This window comes from Marmota marmota, unplaced genomic scaffold, assembly GCF_001458135.2.
Source record: "Marmota marmota marmota unplaced genomic scaffold, marMar, whole genome shotgun sequence".
NCBI classification, from domain to species: domain Eukaryota; kingdom Metazoa; phylum Chordata; class Mammalia; order Rodentia; family Sciuridae; genus Marmota; species Marmota marmota.
The window spans coordinates 20,595,206-20,613,289 of record NW_025999977.1 but is presented as its reverse complement, the minus strand read 5'-3'; the positions used below and the strand labels follow the sequence as shown (position 1 = coordinate 20,613,289).

Sequence of the window (18,084 nt, the reverse complement as noted above, 5' to 3'; positions counted from 1 at the left end):
TTATTGGATAAAAATGGTTAACAAATATAATTCAACAATACAGCAGAGTTGAATATTTTCCCTTAGGTTTTGGTTTAGATGACAAAATACGTATTGTAGTCTTTCACATTACTAGTCATAAAAATTTTTTCTATTGTTCCCCTATTGGTAGTTTAAGAGAATAACCATAAGCTGAGTTTCCTTAAAATAATATTAGGACTCTAAAATATAAAAGAGTCAACATCCCTCACCTGTCATTTTGGTTATCCAGATTATGAAATGACTTTTATTAGACATAATACTTTATTTCCATTGTATTTGCTCAGATTATTTAAAACTTTAAATTGTAAATGACTATTTATTTTGGAGACCATAAAACTAGAAAACTTTAGAATTTTTCTCAGACCATTATTTTAGAATGTTTTATGATGTGCTAAGGGCAACTGGGACAGACTTTGAAAAAAGTCTGAAATAGAAATGGGACAGACTTTGCCAGTGACTCTGAAAATACTGAATAATGAAATAATAAACACCTGAGAATTTGGGATGTGCTCTTCAGCCTAAACTCTCACCCGATGCAAGAAGCTATTTTAAAATCTCCCTGCCTTAAGTTCCACTGGAAACATGCCAGTGATGTCACTACTTCTGAGCAATTTATTCATTTTAAAATCCTTTTGAACTGAAAGTTACCTTCCTTTCATGATTCTTGCATGATGGATCACTGTAGTGTAACCTGTGCCCTTTTTCCATAAGACAAACTTTCACCTGTTTGAATACAGTTATTTAGGCCACTTTCTCTATATTCAACTCAAGCCTTCTGCTGAAAAATTATCTGCCATTCTTTATCAATCTCTAACTGAAGTTTTTTTTTTTTTTCTGATCATTCATCTTTCAGATACACAGTCTATTAATAAACTTAAAAATCTAATGGATTTTCCCCCCCAGTGGTGGAGTGCTGGGGATCAAGCACAAGGTCTCACACATGCTAGTCAAGTACTCTTAACTGAGCTACACTGCCAGCCCTTCTAATGGATCTTAACATAATACACTAACTTAAACACAATGTGTAATATGGGTAACAAATAGTGCAGCACTTTTCTTAATTAAGACACTCTGCTTCCATCTGCATTGTCTGAATTTGGTAAATAATCATTCACTAGTTGCTCATCTGAGCTTTTAGTAAACTAAACTCCCCAGACCTTCGTACACTGTTCATTTGCTAGCTATCCTCATTGCACTGATCCTTGTGGAATCGAAAATGCAATGATGACACCCTAACCAATCTTCTAGATCTCCATCTGTGTTGCCTTTGCTACAACCTTGTCCTTCATTCAAAATACTCCGTTCTTACTCTGCTGTGTGAAATGCCAATTCTCATGTATATCCTGGGCTTAATCTTCCAGGATTCATCTTATCAATTTTAGCGTATCATTCTGGTTGATGTAGAAAATGAATTCAACAAGAGGCAAATGACACAGAGTTCTCTCTTCACCTGTTACTACACCATCTCATCTAAGCAGATTTCTTCCTGGTTCAGTCTTCTCCAGTAAGTAAAAACAAGCTCAGATTACATCAGATGCTGCTTATTCTGAATTTAGTCTTGATGAGTTTACATTTACCAGCTCACAACAATTTTCCTCCCTCCCCCCTCTTTCTTTCTCTCTCTCTCTCTCTCTCTCTCTCTCTCTCTCTCTCTCTCTCTGTTTCCCTTTCTTTCTCTTCTTCTTTCTTTCTTTAGTTTCACAGGCATCCTTTGAAATATCTTCTAAAATATTTTGACTTATGAATTCTTTTATGGAGACAGGATCTGTAAGCTTCAGGGGCTTTGTTATAGCTTTGTTATAAAGAGTAAGACTCAAGAGTCAAATGTGTTGAAGAGCATGCTCTAGTCTCTTGTGGTATGAGCCATGGTATCCTTTACTAAAATTGTGTAAAAATCATAACTGCCTCAGAAGCCCCATAAATACTATATTCTTTAATGTAAAGTGCTTAAAATAATGTCTAAGTCATATTCATTAAATATACCCTCTTAGTATATGAATTATACTTTTGTAGATATAAAAGAATAAGGAAAGGAATTTGGAAACTAATAGATTTCTGTGTTTTTTGGAACATAGGCATCCAGGTGCTTATTCTATGTCTGTTTTCAGTATATGGAATGTGCTTCCCCTATCATTTGCTCACAGCTCCAGATATTTAAATTCTGTGTCTCCTTTGATGCCAATTCTAAATGTACCTCTTCCACAAGGTCTTCCCTGAGATGCTTTCCTGAAGCTCTCACTCCCATATAAACAGACTCCTGCTCAGAGAAGATCTTGAAATTATGGAATTTTTTTTTCAATTCACCCCTGAAGCCCCATTATATGGCATAAAACATGGACTACAGTGAGTGCTTCATATCTGTTGGATGAATCAATGACTTAACTTCCTCCAGCCACGACTAATTCCTTTCTCTCTTGATTTTATAGATCACTATGGTGAGTTTCTTCTGGCTTTTAGGACTATAAAGCTTTTTGAGTAGATCTATATCGAATTGATACACTCAATGTTTCATCACATGGCAAGACACTTAGATGTTTTTGAATGAATCAGTACCTGCTCTTCACTATTTTTACAGTACTTTATGTCATGGAAGTTTTAAAATATATACAAGAAAAAGGATTACTCATAGTTTGTCTCTGTCTGAGACATTTGTTCTATAATTCATTCTACCTATACAGGTATCAACCTGCAAGTCCCTCAATTAAAGCCTGTGGAATGTATGTTCAATTCTAGGAGAATCTCATTTTTGTGATTCTTTGTCCTTGATGCTCATATGTAATTCATCTTAATAGTGAAAAATGAGGCAGAAGGAGGATCATAATTTTCACAATGTCCTGCCTGATACAACGAGTTTGAACTTTCTCCTGAAAGACCAAAATTTTGAGTATCACTACATTGAAATGGCTTCTATTGGACATTAATCAATAAGGTGGTCAGTTAAGCATTCTTGAATATCTCTTTGTATGTAGAAAATTTTTGTGGGATGCTATGGAGGACACAAGAAAAAAACTAAGAGTTTTTACCCTGTTTTGAAGGTAAAGTCCATGTAACACAAGTGTTTGTACATTCTTGAAAGACAATATATAAACTGATTCTAAAATTCATGATGTACAAAAAATATACCAGAGACAAGGTCTGCTCTCCAAATACAAAAAATTCTTAAATTCAACAATAAGAACACAAACAACTAGATTTAAAAATGTACACTATATCTGACCAATCACTTTACCAAAGAATATATACAGATGGTAAATGCACATGTGAAGATGCTCAACATTATATATATTTAAGGATTTGTAAATTAAAACAACAATGAGTTGTCACTATACACCTGTTAGAACTGCCAAGATCTGGAGCACTGAAAATACCAAATGCTGGTGAGGATAGGGAGAAACAGAAATTCTTATTCATTGCAGTGAGACTGAAAAAGGGTGTAGCCATTTTGGAAAACCTTTGACAATTTCTTACATAACTAAGCATACTCTTAGTATATAATCCAGCAATCAAGTTCTTTAATATTTATACAATGAGCTAAAAACTCACATCCACCCCGAAACCTGTGCATGAATGTTTAAGACAAACTTATTTTTTATTGCCAAACTCAAAAGCAACCAAGAAGAACTTCAGTAGTTGGTAGTTGAATTGATAAACTTGGGTATATCCAAACAATGAAATGTTAATCAGTGATAAAGAAATGGGCCATCAAGCCAAAAAAAGTGGGACGACCTTAAGTACACATTACAAAGGGAAAGAAATCAACCTCAGATTCCAACTAGGGAATATTCTGGAAAAGACAAAATTATGGAGACATTAAAAGGACCAGTTGTTGCCAGGATCTAGAGGGGAAGAAGGGAAAAATAAACAGATCTCAGAGGATTTGTAGGCCACTGAAACTACTCTGTATGACACTAAAATGATGAACACAGCCATTGTATATTAGTTAGAATCCACAGAATGTACAACACCAAGACTATGGACTTTGGGTGACATTGGTGTGTCAACGTAGGATTATCATTTGTATCAAGGGTACCACTCTTGGGAGGTACACTTGAATGGTGGGGGAAATTTTATATCTGTAGAAGCAGGATTTGGGGGGGATCTCTGTACCTTCTGCTCAATTTTGTTGTGAGCCTAAACTCACTCTGATATAGAAAGTCTGTTATGAAGCATATACACGTACATGTACACATATTCACACATGCTTACATACATATCAAATTGTTTTAATTTATAATTCCTTAAGGGAATATTAAAAAAAATACCTTTTAACAGAAGGTCTTCAGAAGAAACAAATTTCTGAGGGTGCCTAAATGTTCACTCAAGCTTACATGTAGCAAAAATCAATATTCCTTGGGTACTAATTCTGATAATAAAATGGTTCAGGTAGTTTATATGTATTTCCTTGTATGATCCCTACAACAAACTAATAAAAGGAAAAGCCATTATCTTCTCCCTCTTGTACATGGCTTAAGACTTATATGGTGATTAATTTTCTCAAGGTCACAGAACTAGCATGAGATGTGAGATATGAAGCCAAGCCTGTCTGACTGTATAACCTGGGGATAACCAATGGTTCATCTTACGGGAAAAGAAAAATTTAGGTGGACAAAAGCAACAGGAAGAGCAATGTAGTTGGGAGAAGTCATGTTCATTTCTGGAATATGACAACTTTATGCCTCATTTTTATTTATTTGTTCAAAAATGCTAGGGTGTGTCCAATATGAACAGAGAAAATAGTCTGTAAGCAGGGCACAGTGGCACATGCCTGTAATCTCAGTGGCTTGGGAGGCTGAGACAGGAGGAAGGATCGATCACAAGTTCAAACCCAACCTCAGTAACCGTGAGGTGCTAAGCAACTCAGTGAGACTCTATCTCTAAATAAAATACAAAATAGGGCTGGGGATGTGGCTCAATGGGTAAATGCCCTGAGTTCAATGCCTGGTACACCCCCCCCCAAAAAAAAAAGTTTGTCATACAGAATTATATATATGTATATAAATATTATATACATATATTATTTATATACATACATTGTATATAAGTGTATATATAAAATGTGTATATATATGCACATGTATGTATATATATCATATATAACTTTATATTCAATTTATAAGCAGTCTATATAATTAAGAAGATATATTAAGGAGATATGATCAATCTGGGGCTTAGCAATTATATTGTTAGCTTTTTAATACTAGTGGTTAGACATTTTTGCCTAATTGATTTTTAAACCTTCCTAAATAGGATCTGAAGACATAGCCTGGAATTCCCCCAAGGATCAATGTCTCTCTTTTATTGTAACTAACAAATTTTAAACCAAAGAAACACATAGCTAGCTAAAGGAATAATTACCTGCACCTCTTGCTGGGGTACTGTAAAAAATTATTCAATTTTTGTTGATCTTCCACTGGCTTGTCTACAGCAATTGAATTTTACCAGCAAGATTTATGATATGGTATCACAGGGTCTAATAAATGACTTTAGGAAGCTGGGAAAACCCACTCAAGTTAAAGTTATTATCTGAACCTCATAGGGTTAATTAGAAATACAACCTAAAGTGTTGAGTCAGCAGTATGAAACCAATTATCAATTAAAGCCATTGTCTATGTTTGTGGAAGAAGAGATCTGCAATTAAAAAAAAAAATCATGCATTCAAATATGAAAGCTAAAGATTAGACCCCAAAAGCATTTTCAAAACTATCTGGGGATTTCAATTGGGTCACTTTGCTGCTAGAAAAGAACACATAGAGATGTTCTCAGAGTAAAGTACTAAAATTGCTTTGCATATCTGGAAAAGTAACACTGGAGATCTTCAGACATGGGGATTCAATAAAGCAAGGGACATCTCTTTTCGTTATCTCCTCTCCTGAGGAAAGGCCCAATGTTCTTCCAGCCCAACTTCAGTGTTTCAACATACTTTTAGGCAAATCAAGTCAACAACACTGTAAAAAAATATTCAGTATACATGGAAACCTGTTCTCAAATGTAGAATGTAGCTAGTGCTATTGATAAAAGGTGTTTTTCCTTGAATACTGCTCATTTAATGCTGCTGCTCTTTGCCTGAGATCTGCACCCTTCTGGTATCTCCTGGGGAGAGGGAGTGGGATAAGGAGATAATAAGGAGATAACCTTATTTATGGTTTTCTTAACTGAGTCACAAAAATTGCCCAGGTGCACATTTATTTAAAGCATATGTGTTTGACAAGCCTTGGGAATGAAGGAAGAAGTAGACGTTTGCAGAATGTTCAGTCATGATTTTTTTTTTTTTATCAGTCTGTTTAGACAAAAAAATAAGAACTGAAAGTAGACATGCTAAAATATTTTCAACCCATGTCCTGCTGCTTTCACGTTGAAAATTGAAGATCATAAAACAATAAACACCCGTTAGATTTATACTCTTTTCAGTCAACAAAATCCCAAAAGTGCTATGAAAAACAACTGCACTTTTTAAATTCGAAAATTGTTAGGGGTTCTCATAAAAATTCTTTAACCCAGAGACAAGGAGAATGGGTAACAAAGAGAGCTGAAAGGGATTTTTGTACCTTGCACTTCAATCCATAACTTAAATACAGGTGTAATTTGTGAATAAGCAATACAAGCATTTGTGTACTGTATACATTTTAAGCCTCAAAGGTAGGAGGTAGTGTTTGAAAAACATGTTTTTAATAAAGCATATAATAAGTAACAGACAAAAAACAAAGTAAAGATGGGTTGTAAGAACAAGCATTAGATAATTATACCTTCTTCCAAAAAGCATTTCTTGCTATGTGGCTCAAAAAGAACAATGTATTTTAGATAGTATTTTAAGCATTAGAATTGTGTGTGTGTCTTATTCACACAGTCACCAGAAGAGTTTCCATGAGTACTTCTCACCGATTCAGTGAGCCAGATCATAAAGCCTCAGGCTGTCAGGAAAAAAAAAAATACACTATTTTGACAAAAGCGTGACGAAAATATATGATACAGTCACTGGCATTTCTATTGTAAAAATACTAGAATTGGCCCATGGCCTCTACTGCTAAGAAATTTAATGCAATTATTTTTTATGGTGTTTTCTAGACTTTACAGCATGGGCAGGACTTTTGTTATAAGACTATGCTAGAAATAAATTCAGTAAAGACCTAAGTGTTCTTTCTTGTACTGTATGAACTATGCCTCCTTCTAAGAGAATAAAATTGTGATTTAGTATATGAATGTGAAAGTAAGGTCCAGTGTTTAACAAAATGTGTCCCTCAATCAGAATATTGACAAACAGGTTTGTAGGGCAGGAATTCTCAAACTTAAATATTTTTATGGGTCTCCTGAAGATCATGTTAAAATTCATTCTTATATGGAGTGAACTCTAAGATTCTTCATTTCTCATAAACTCCCTGGTGATCCTGATTCTGCCAATCAGCAGATCACACCTGAAACAGAAAAACTAATGTACAGAGAAGGTTGTAGAGAGGACTTCTTCTGAAATCTCTGCATAATTTAAATGTAAATTATTTGGAGGGTCTCTCTGCCCAGGCTTTCTAAAATCATAAGCTATGCACAACAAGTATTTTTTTTTAGGGAAAAAAATTAGAATCATAATTTGACAATGGTTTTTTTCCAAGAAACTGAAGTAAGATTATTCTTATCAAATGATAAGAATACTTCTACTTCTTTTATTAAAAAAAAAAAACAATAAAAAAGAAAGTGTGACTCTGTGTTTGGTTTTGTTTTCTTTCAGTTCAAAAGCAGTCTCTATAATTATTTTTTTAAACTGTAATAGTGAATTGCTAAGCTACTTGTCTTAGGACATCTGGGGGTCCCTGTGGACTTAGTGGCTACTGATCAATCTCACCTTTACATCATGCTTGCCTTGGCTGTGGAGTAGACAGTGATGGGAATCACAACATCAGTCATGGTCTTCTGTTAGTGTAAGACTGAAATGCATTTTTAATTCACCATGGAAAAAATTCTTGGCACATAAGATAGAGTTTAAAACCAGGTTCATTTTTGTTGGGAAAGACTGTACATGTCAAGATGTACATCTCAACATGTACAGTCCTGGGTATTAATTTGTCATGTTTTTATTTGGTCTTACACACTTGCTGATAAGCTTTAGATTTACAATTACCAGTATGACACTGAGAGCTTTGTGTTGCTCACCAGGTCCAAGTTAGAATTGTTCCTCATTATTAATTTTAAAATTAGCATATAAGAACTTAAATCCTAAAATAGCTATTCCATATTTTCATGTTTAATTTGTCCTTTCCCCATCATGTCTAAACAGTATATGGTCTCATTTTTTTAGAAGGTTGGGTGTCCTGAAAAATCTCACTTTTTTTTTTTTAAAGAAAAGACTATAAACAATTAAATGCATTCATTCATTTTCTTATGGAATGCTTTCCCTGCTAAGGGTATTCCCCAAGGCAAACATTTTAGGGCTTTCTTTTAGTTGGGAAAGGTAAACACAGGAGGTCACAATTAAGTGTGAATGTCATTCCTTCTGGAAAACCCCACAGGAAATGAAATCCCCAGTTTCACTCTGTCTTTTATCAGAGCTCCCTTTGTCATTTCTAAAACCTGTGGCAGGGATTAGGGAGATGCAAAATCTTCCTGTAAACAGAGAAAAGTGGAAGAGAAAGTTCATTTTTTAAAAATCTATCATTTCAATATAAAATGTAAAAAGTCTCTCTTCCAGATCGAGTGGAAAATATACTGGAGGAGTTTAATCCTAGCTCAAGAGATTTTGTTTTAAAATCGTAATTCAGCTAACAAGGCAAAAGGAACTAAACTCTGTGGATGTATATAAAGCCTCCTGGTTCACCTATCAATCCTTGCAACTGCCGCCTAACCAATCAGTTTTAATGTCATTTCCCTTTATTTACTTGAATCATTTTTATATTTCAGTTTTGCTCTTAATATTTTTCCACTGATATTCAAGAAAAATGACCAGAAAAAAAGCATTCCCATAAGTACTATAAAAAAGCTCCTTCTAGGTTTGTTTTCAAAAAAATGTTCAGCCATATATTGGTTCAGTGATAGAAGGAACCTGTGGTACTTTAAAGCACTCAGTTCTTTTGAACTGGTCCATCCTATGTTCAGCTAGGAGCAACTGCTAATAGTCTTGCTGAATTCTTGATCAAGAAGCCAATAATAAAGACTAAAATAAATACAAAAGTTAGTACTAGACTTATTCTCATGTAAATTAACTTCAGTGCTTCTGACTTATAGACTGCTTTCCAAGAAAATAGACATAAGGTAGAGAAAAACAGCAATAAACATTTTGAAATTCAAAAAACAGAAATTACCAGACACCACACCTTTACAAAATATGACTAGGACACACTGAAAACTATCCAAGGAACCAAATATATACACATGCAAACATCTCCACTTGTATGCACACATACTAGGGCAAAATGTTGACCTGAGGCCCAGAAATCAGATATTAGCAAACTATTAATCACAATACTGTTCAAAGTTTATTTTAGATAAACATGTTAACTTTGTCCTTGAAACTTCTTAAGAACAATTGCATTTTCAAAAGTAGACACTCTGCTAGGTAGTGGAGGTTCATGCTAAATATAATATAAATTAAAAGCACAAATATCCATTCCCACAGTCTTAGATTGTTGTTTGAATGTAGATGAATATTTCATTAAAATGGATATCTTAAAGTCATTGAATAAATTGATTTGATTATACTACTTACTATCCATTTCTTTAAATATTATTCCCATTTGAAACTTATTATTACACAGAATCTGAATTATAAAAAAATAAATAAATCTTTCCACTTAATGGTAGATAAAAACTTCTCACTTATTCTATCCTCACTGTATTAACCACCGAGGCCATAAAAACTATATTTTGATTCAAGCATTTTATGATAATTTTGGGTAAGTTCCTGATCATTTGTTAAAATTAATTGATCAAATATGGCTCAAACAGCCAATACTTGAACTTAAGAGTATGGTCATAGTAATGGGGTGTTATTTATTAAATATTATATTAGAAATTGTTTTAAGCACTTCTTTTAATCTATTTTGCTTATTTTAATCTTTACAATTGCTTTCAAAGTTAGGTAGAATAATAAGCTCCATTTTACTGATGATAAAACTAAAAGAAGCTAGCAAAGATCACACAGCTAGCCAGTGGTAAACTCGGTTTAAATTTTTTTGAGTGTTTCAAACTATCTTATAAACTACATTGTACTCTTCAGAATGAAAGCCTCTTAACCAGGAAAGCATAAAGTAAGGCACAAAACTGTGGGATATATAGCACAATCCTTTTGATGAGGCTAGAAGAAAATTGTGCTTTGTTATAAAGATTTGGTGAGATTGAATCACTGATGCACTTAAAGCAAATCTAAAGTAAACCCTACAAAATGGAACTTTCCTAAAGACTGCCAGAGGTCAATAAATCTGTGAGTTATTTACAGTGGAATATGAAACAGCATGCAACAAGAATGAAGAAGGACATATTAGATAAATAAAGTCTATAAAGGCAATTTTCTTCAGAGAATCTCCTCATGCACAAAAACCTTTGGAGAGGATACAGTGCAGTCACTGAATTTCATCAAAAGTCTCTTGGTGATAACATGCCAAACACAAGTAAAGGCAGTCCTTCAAGTCTAGACAGCCTAGCTACATTAGAGCAGACACACTTGCTGTTTAAATATCACTTCAAAAAAAATTAAAAAATCCATTTGTTTACCAAACTCTATTCACACTTGTTGAGTAGCATCTTTCTTCACTTATCTGAATGTGACAATGAATCAAAAGTACCTTCTCTTCTGTTACCAGAGGCGATAATGGAGAATTTCAGATCCTCACCAGAGGCAGGAAGATGTCTTTTCAGTGTTCCTGAGAGCCAAGGCTAATTTCCAAGTAAAAATCCCTCCCTGAAGAGTTACATTAATGAGGTCCACAGCAAAGCTTGACACTGGGCTACTCTAATTATCTCAAGCTAAAGGGCAAGAAGTTCTCTTTCCAGTGGGCTATACTTAAGAACTCACTCCAGTGAACTGTGATTCCCTTCCCCACCTGCTATGTCACAAAAATAGGGCTTTGTTCTTTGTGTTTGACTGTTGTGAAGATGTTTTAATCTCATCTGACATGACCTGCTCAAATAGAAAAAGTGTGCATAGAAGCACCTAGCAGCAGACTGTCCCAGATTGACTCCACAAAACTTGTTATGATATTATGATAAAGACTCCTTAGGACCCAAACTTGGGAGATAGCAACCATTATGTTCCTTAAGACAATTTTCTTTCGAAGATGGGAACAGGTTTATATTTGGTGTGCTTTTTTCCAAATCCTCCTAATACTCATGATTATTAAGTTATCAGGCCTAGTTACATAATCCTTAGGTTTGAATGCAGATATTAAGTGAATTCATTTGTTTTCACTTATTTGGTAAGCTTATATCGAGATCATTCTACAAGCCAGGTATCAAGTGAATTTTCTTTCCTTAAATCTTTCCTGAGCAACATTTTAGCCGACAAAAATGTTTCTGCCTTCTATTCTCTAAAAAGATAAGGTGCTGAAGTATCCATGGGACCCAACTCATTCAGTCATATTTCAATGTGATTATATTTACTCACTCAACACATCTTTACTGAGTACTTGCTATAAGCCAAGTATTTTTCTAGATGTCAGGGATCCCGCCCAGCAGTGAAAGAAATACCCAAAACCTCTGCCCTCCTATAGTTTTCACTCTAGAATAGGAGAAAGGAAAAAGGATACATAAATTGAATGTTGATTATAAGAAAGCAGTAAAGGAAGTGTGAGCAGGTGACATTGGAAGACAGTGTAGCCAAAGAAGCTCTCATTACAAAGGTGACCTTGTAAAGATCAAAGGAGGTGAGGTAAAGGAAACCTGTTCATGCTAAGGAGGAAAGCATTCTGGACAAGGAAAGACCAAACAGGAAGGCTTCAGGCCCAGGTAATCATGGCATGTTTGAGGAGGCCAGCATGTGTTAAGCAGTGTAATGAAGGGTGACATGAAGAAGCTGCAGGCCATCTAGAAGCTTAAAGATGAATGGAGACTTTTAAAATTTTACTCTGGGTGAGACAGGTAGTCATTGGAGGATTTTGAGTGGATAGTGGATACCATCTGAACTGAAGTTTTTAAAACCTCATTCTCACGTTCCTTGGGAACAGACTGAAGTGAGTCTAAAACACAAATACAAGGTACGATTAGTAGATTATTCAAATAGTGATATTTTCCTTTTAATCAAGTTTTATTAGGGTAGAGCCAATAAGATGTACTTATGGATTAGAGATGAAGTGTGGGGAAAGGAAGAACTGCAGACTATTTCAAAGTGTTTTTTTTTTTGTTTTTTTTTTTTTAAAAACAGCAGGAAGCATGGATTGCCATACTTTAGAGATATTTTGTGGAAGAACTAGATTTTGAGAGTAGTATTGGAATGACTTCTGGTAACTAAACTTTGCACAACATTGCGTGATAAAAAGAGTCTATGTGTTTAGGATATGGAGACAAAATTTGGAAGGATCACATACAGATGGCATTTAAAGTTATGGGAGAGAATGGGATTTCCAGGAACAGTAGTATAAATAGTGAAGAGACCAAAATCTAAGATCAAGGTGTATCTAATAATTAAAAATCAGGGATCTGAGGAAGAATCAGATAAGGAAACGGAGGAGAAGCTATAAGAAGAGCAGAAGAAAATCGGGGGGCTTGTGCAGGCCTAGAAGTCAAGTACACAAGTGTTTTAGGTGAGGGATGATCAACCATGTAGAATGCCTGCTTGTGCTCCATAAGGACAGAGGATTGACATTGCTGGTTAATGTTGACTTTAATAAGAACACGGAAAACATCAATTCTCTAACTGAATTATACTCTCCACATAAGTAGTCACTGCTTGTATTAAGCAGCCAGAAGTTAAGAGCTGAATTCCAAAGCTCTTTTACACTTATGTCACCTGCAAGTCTAAACATCATTTTTCATAAAGTTTATAATATTTCAATATCAATTATAAGTATTTTATCAAGAAACTCTTCTTCTTTCCTTTGTTAACATGTGTAACAAAACGAGAATAATAGAATCGTACATCTTTACATCAACCAGCAGAACGAGGATGGCAAAAGCAGAGTTGTGTAGCCACTGTGGAAGCAAGATGTCAAACATCTCCATCTCCTTCCAACATTCCATGGTGTCTCTTTGTGGTCAACTCCTGTTGCCAACACAGTTCTTGACAAATATTCATCAGATGTTTGATCTCTGTACTTTTGTCTTTTTTTATTTTTTTTTACTTTTTAAAATTAAATCATTTGTTTATTCCAATTTGTTATACACAATGGCAGAATGCAATTTATTTCATAGTATACACATAGAGCACAATTTTTCAAGTCACTGTACACAACGTATTTTCACACCATGGTGTCTTCATACATGTACTTAGGGTAATGATGTCTAACTCATTTCACCATCATTCCTACCTCTTTGCCCCCTCCCTTCTCTTTGCCCTATCTAAAGTTCCTCCATTCCTCCCATGCTCACCCAACATTGCCATTATGAGTTAGCATCCTCATATCAAAGAAAATATTTGGCCTTTGTTTTGGGGGGAATTCGCTTACTTCACTTAGCATTATATTCTCCAACTCCATCCATTTACCTGCAAATGATTTTATTCTCTTTTAATGCTGAGTTAGGTTCCATTGTATGTATATATATATATACCAGAGTTACCTTATTCATTCATCTACTGAAGGGCGTCTGGGTTGATTCTACAGTTTAGCTATTGTGAATTGTGCTGCTATAAACAAAGATATGGCTGTGTCCCCGTAGTATGCTGTTTTTAAGTCCCTTGGGTATAAACCAAGGAGTGGGATAACTGGGTCAAATGGTGGTTCCATTCCAAGTTTTTCAAGGAATCTCCATACTGCTTTCCAGATTGGCTGCACTAATTTTCAGTACCACCAGCAATGTATGTGTGTGCCTTTTTCCCCACATCCCTGGCAACACTTGTTATTATTTGTATTCTTGATAGCTGCCATTCTGACTAGAGTGAGATGAAATCTTAGAGTAGTTTTGATTTGTATTCCTCTAATTGCTAGAGATGTTGAACATTTTTTTCATGTGTTTGTTGATTGATTGTATATACTCTTCTGAAAAGTGTCTGTTCAGTTTGCACTTTTGTCTTTTTGAGAATGTCTTTTAGTGAAATTATATATCATATTTTTTTAAAAAAATTGTTCATATGTAAAAATGTACCAAATTTAACTTTAAGTACTTGAAATTACCACTTTTATCTTAGGTGTTCCTCAAAGACCCCGTAATGATCTCCTATGATGACATCAGCATCCAGAAGTTCTTTAGCCCCTTTGAGCCCGTTAGAAAATTGATTCATAATTCATAATAAATTTATTAGCCAAACATTTATTGTTTGAAATAGTATTCAGAACTCTGCTATTGTAACTCAGACACAGGCACAGACTAAACATGCCTATTTTGGACTGTCTCTACTCCTTTGTATTCTGATCTTTCAGCAGAGTACCTAACTAGAACAGTCCTCTAATCGATTGTTGATTTATTGAAAATGTGGCAGCAGTATCGCCTATCTAATCACAATGTTGATTCTCATCTAGCCTGTATACAGTAGTGGCATCTGAATACAAAATCTAGACTTGAATAAATCTATATTATCTTTTTAAAATTTTCAACATTTCTTATTAGCACAGAATTTTATTTCCAGGGTTTTCTCTCTTATGTACCTTGAAGCACATAAAATTATAAATCTGGCCTTGTGCCAGGAACAGGGGCTGACAGGATATGAAATCCTGAGGATAACAGGGATCTAGCTATTTCTTTTTCAAGAAATTTTTGCAGGCTGAGCCAGAAACTGAAAAGACAGATGAAACTGGGACAACCCAGTGACAAGAGAGCAAAGGAAAATCATGTCTCCTTCCATAAAAACATATTAACTAAGATTTCAGCTTTAATATTAATACTTTCTGTTACAGTTAAGCTTTAAAGTTAATGAACTTCTCATTTGTATGCTGATCTAGGGACAGGAATATCAAGTTGCAAATGGGATGGAAATTAGCAACAAAAAAATTAAAGAAAAGAAAGAAAAATTCCTATAGATTTTAACACACATGCATATATACATTCATACCAGCATAATGTGAAAGAAGCTGGGTTATTTCTTGAAGTGACCTTTCTGAAGGGAGTTCATATTATTCATCATTTTTCCAGTATAACATAATATTTTTTTTAAACAAAAGGTAGCTTTTTGTTTTGGAAAATTATGAGTGACTTATGAGTGACCTGTTTACTGCATTAGGGAATGTGCTGTTTTATTCAAGAGACCACAGAAACAGAACAAAGAAAGGAACAATAACAAAGAAAGGAAAATTGCAGTCTTAGGAATAAAAACGAATGCCATCCATTTTGGCACCAAGACCGACTATTAAAATGCCGCCACTGGGCAGGATTTTAAACAAATGCCCTTTTCAGCATACAATTTTAATACAGAAATTGACATATTGGGCATGCAGCACATATTGGAACATTGCTCTTTCTGCTGCAGATGTGTTTGATTGACCTTGAATAAATGTCAAAAAATCTACCTTCCCTGTCCTTTTTTTCCCCCTGACTATAATTTACCTTCCTTCATATTTAACTATTGCTCTATCATTAATAATGTGCACTATTTAAGAGGTAGGTACAGGTGCAACTCAGCAGACAGAAGAAAATCATATTGTAATACATTTAATGTAAGGGAGATCTTTGGTTGAATAAAATGTTGGTACTGCTGACATAACAGATGCACTTATATTTCCTGTAGATTTCCAGAAAATATAACTAGAAAAGCAACTAAGATATCATGAAAACAAAAATAGAAAGTAAATACTTCCTTGTCTTTAGAGCCAGTACATTTTATCATTAGGCTCTTAGGCTACATCGGGAAATACTTGAAGCAAATGGAGATCCATTTTCTTTTCTTTTTCTTTTCTTTGTGAGGGCATCTCATTAACATTAATAGAAACTATGCCCAGAAAAAGCCATTAACATTAATGGAAAGTATGCATAGAAAAAGCTTCAGATTAGTTTTTTGGTCTTTTAAGGAGCTTATACATTGGCTGCCTGTCCCCAAAAGACAGGATGGGAAGATACTAATCACATTTTGCCTCATTTCTTTAAATTATATATTTCATTAAATTATATTTAATAAATCCTGAGCTGGAAACAACACAAGAAAACTTACACTGCAATAATATTTACTCTCCCAATAAACTAGGAGTTTTCACATACCATGTGTCTTACTGAAAGTCACTGGGCAAGTTATATGACCATGATTCTCATGAGCATCCTCTTTGTGTTTCCAATTAGGCTGTCTGCCAGGAGCTGAAATGATTAGCAGTAAATATAAATTTAATAGCTTTGCCTTGCAGTTCCCCAGTCACTCTTGGTTCCTCCGTCCACTGGGGGGATAATGTGAATCAGAGCTTATCAACTGAACAAATGACAATAACAGGGGACTTGAGCTAAAATGTGGGAGAATATTAAAAGGCCAAGGTAAAGATAAAAAGAAAAAACAAAAGCCAAAACCAAAAGAATATTCTTTATTTAATACTCACTTCACCTTTGCACCTAAGCATTGCTCTAAAAAAATAAAAGGAGATAAAATAAGTACAACTCAAAGCAATGCTAAATTAGACATTACCTAAAATTTTAGAAACCTGATTTAAAAAATGCATGAAAAAGCATGAAGTTTTTTTTTCTTGTCACTTGAAATTGAATTATGAAATATATTTACATTTCAAATATAATTTGGCCTCCCTTGGACTTCTTCAGAGTTGGCCTCTCTAAATTTTACCATTGTCTTCTGATAATTTTCTGTATCATTATCAGAAATCCATAGGGAAACTGGCCACAGGTCTTAGCTTAGTATGTCTTCTCTCCTAGGTACCTTATTGTAATCTTATCACCTATCTCTTCATAGAGGGGGCAGAGGACTGGGAAAATAGCATAGACCATGGAATCCTATGACTCTGCTGCTGAATGCTCAAGTACAGTAAATATGAAAACCATGCTTTGTTTTCAAGTCTGTCAAAAATAGCTCTGAAATCTTAAATATTTCTTCACATTTTCTTCTATGTGCAATCAAGATTAGGTACCGTGAAAAGAAAAAGAAAAATGCTCAGGAAAGAGAGGAGCAGTTTTCAGCTTAGCCTGATGGCAAAAGGCTTATAAAGCCCAAGAAATATTAAGCAAAAATGTGCTTAGTAAAAAGAACTTCCCCGAATGGCAACCTCTTCTTTCATTCTTCTCTGTGACTCCCTTATTCATTCATCTTAAACTTCTTCCTTCATCACTATTCCATATGTAAAACAGCTGAAAGATTGGCTACCCGGTAAGAGAAAATAATGCAAGGACTGGCAGCCTGATCAAATATTGAAAAAGCTCCTGAGTTGAGCGAGATATCTCAGAGCTTTACTATGAGAGTGGGGTGTTTGTCTTGCTCAACGTTTTCTGGCACATGATAAGAGATGTAATTGAAAAGATAAACCTGAGAAAACATGAGATCGGTGGTACAAGAATAGAGTCTGGAAATGTGGGAAAAAAGAAGGAGAAAAACAAGGAGTCAAGATGACATCTTCTATCCCCTGGACTGGCTTTTCTTGAATCCATAATTCATAGGCTCTGAGGCTTTGGCTAAATTGAATTAAATTTCTTCCTTTTCATTTGAAAGCACCCCAACTCATGCACTAACAGCAGGAAATGTGAGTGGAATGTTGGCCACCCCACTAATTTTTGGCAATGAAAGACCAACTTTTACCTATAAATGTTTGCACAAATAGATGTAAAAGATTTTGCCTCTTTAGAAAATATAATGAGCTGGGTGTGGTGGCTCAGTGGCTGAGTGCCCCTAAGTTTGATCCCTGGCACCACCATCACTCCCCCAAAAAAGAAAAGAAAATGGATACATGGAGTAAATTAATCTCATTCTGATTGCTAAAAACATGTCAAATGTCCAAAAAAGCACCCCAGAACAATATGAACTGTTAAGACCAAAGATTGTTATAAACATGGTATTAAAAAATTGAGTAAAGTATC

The 18,084-nt window shown here is 34.7% G+C and overlaps 1 protein-coding gene across 48 annotated transcripts in view; it reads right to left on the bottom strand.

The window, feature by feature from the left end:
• The window catches only part of Nrxn1 (neurexin 1), a 1,091,229-nt gene that overhangs the window by 180,617 nt on the left and 892,528 nt on the right, over positions 1-18,084 (bottom strand). The gene's annotated exons all lie outside the window — the stretch shown is intronic.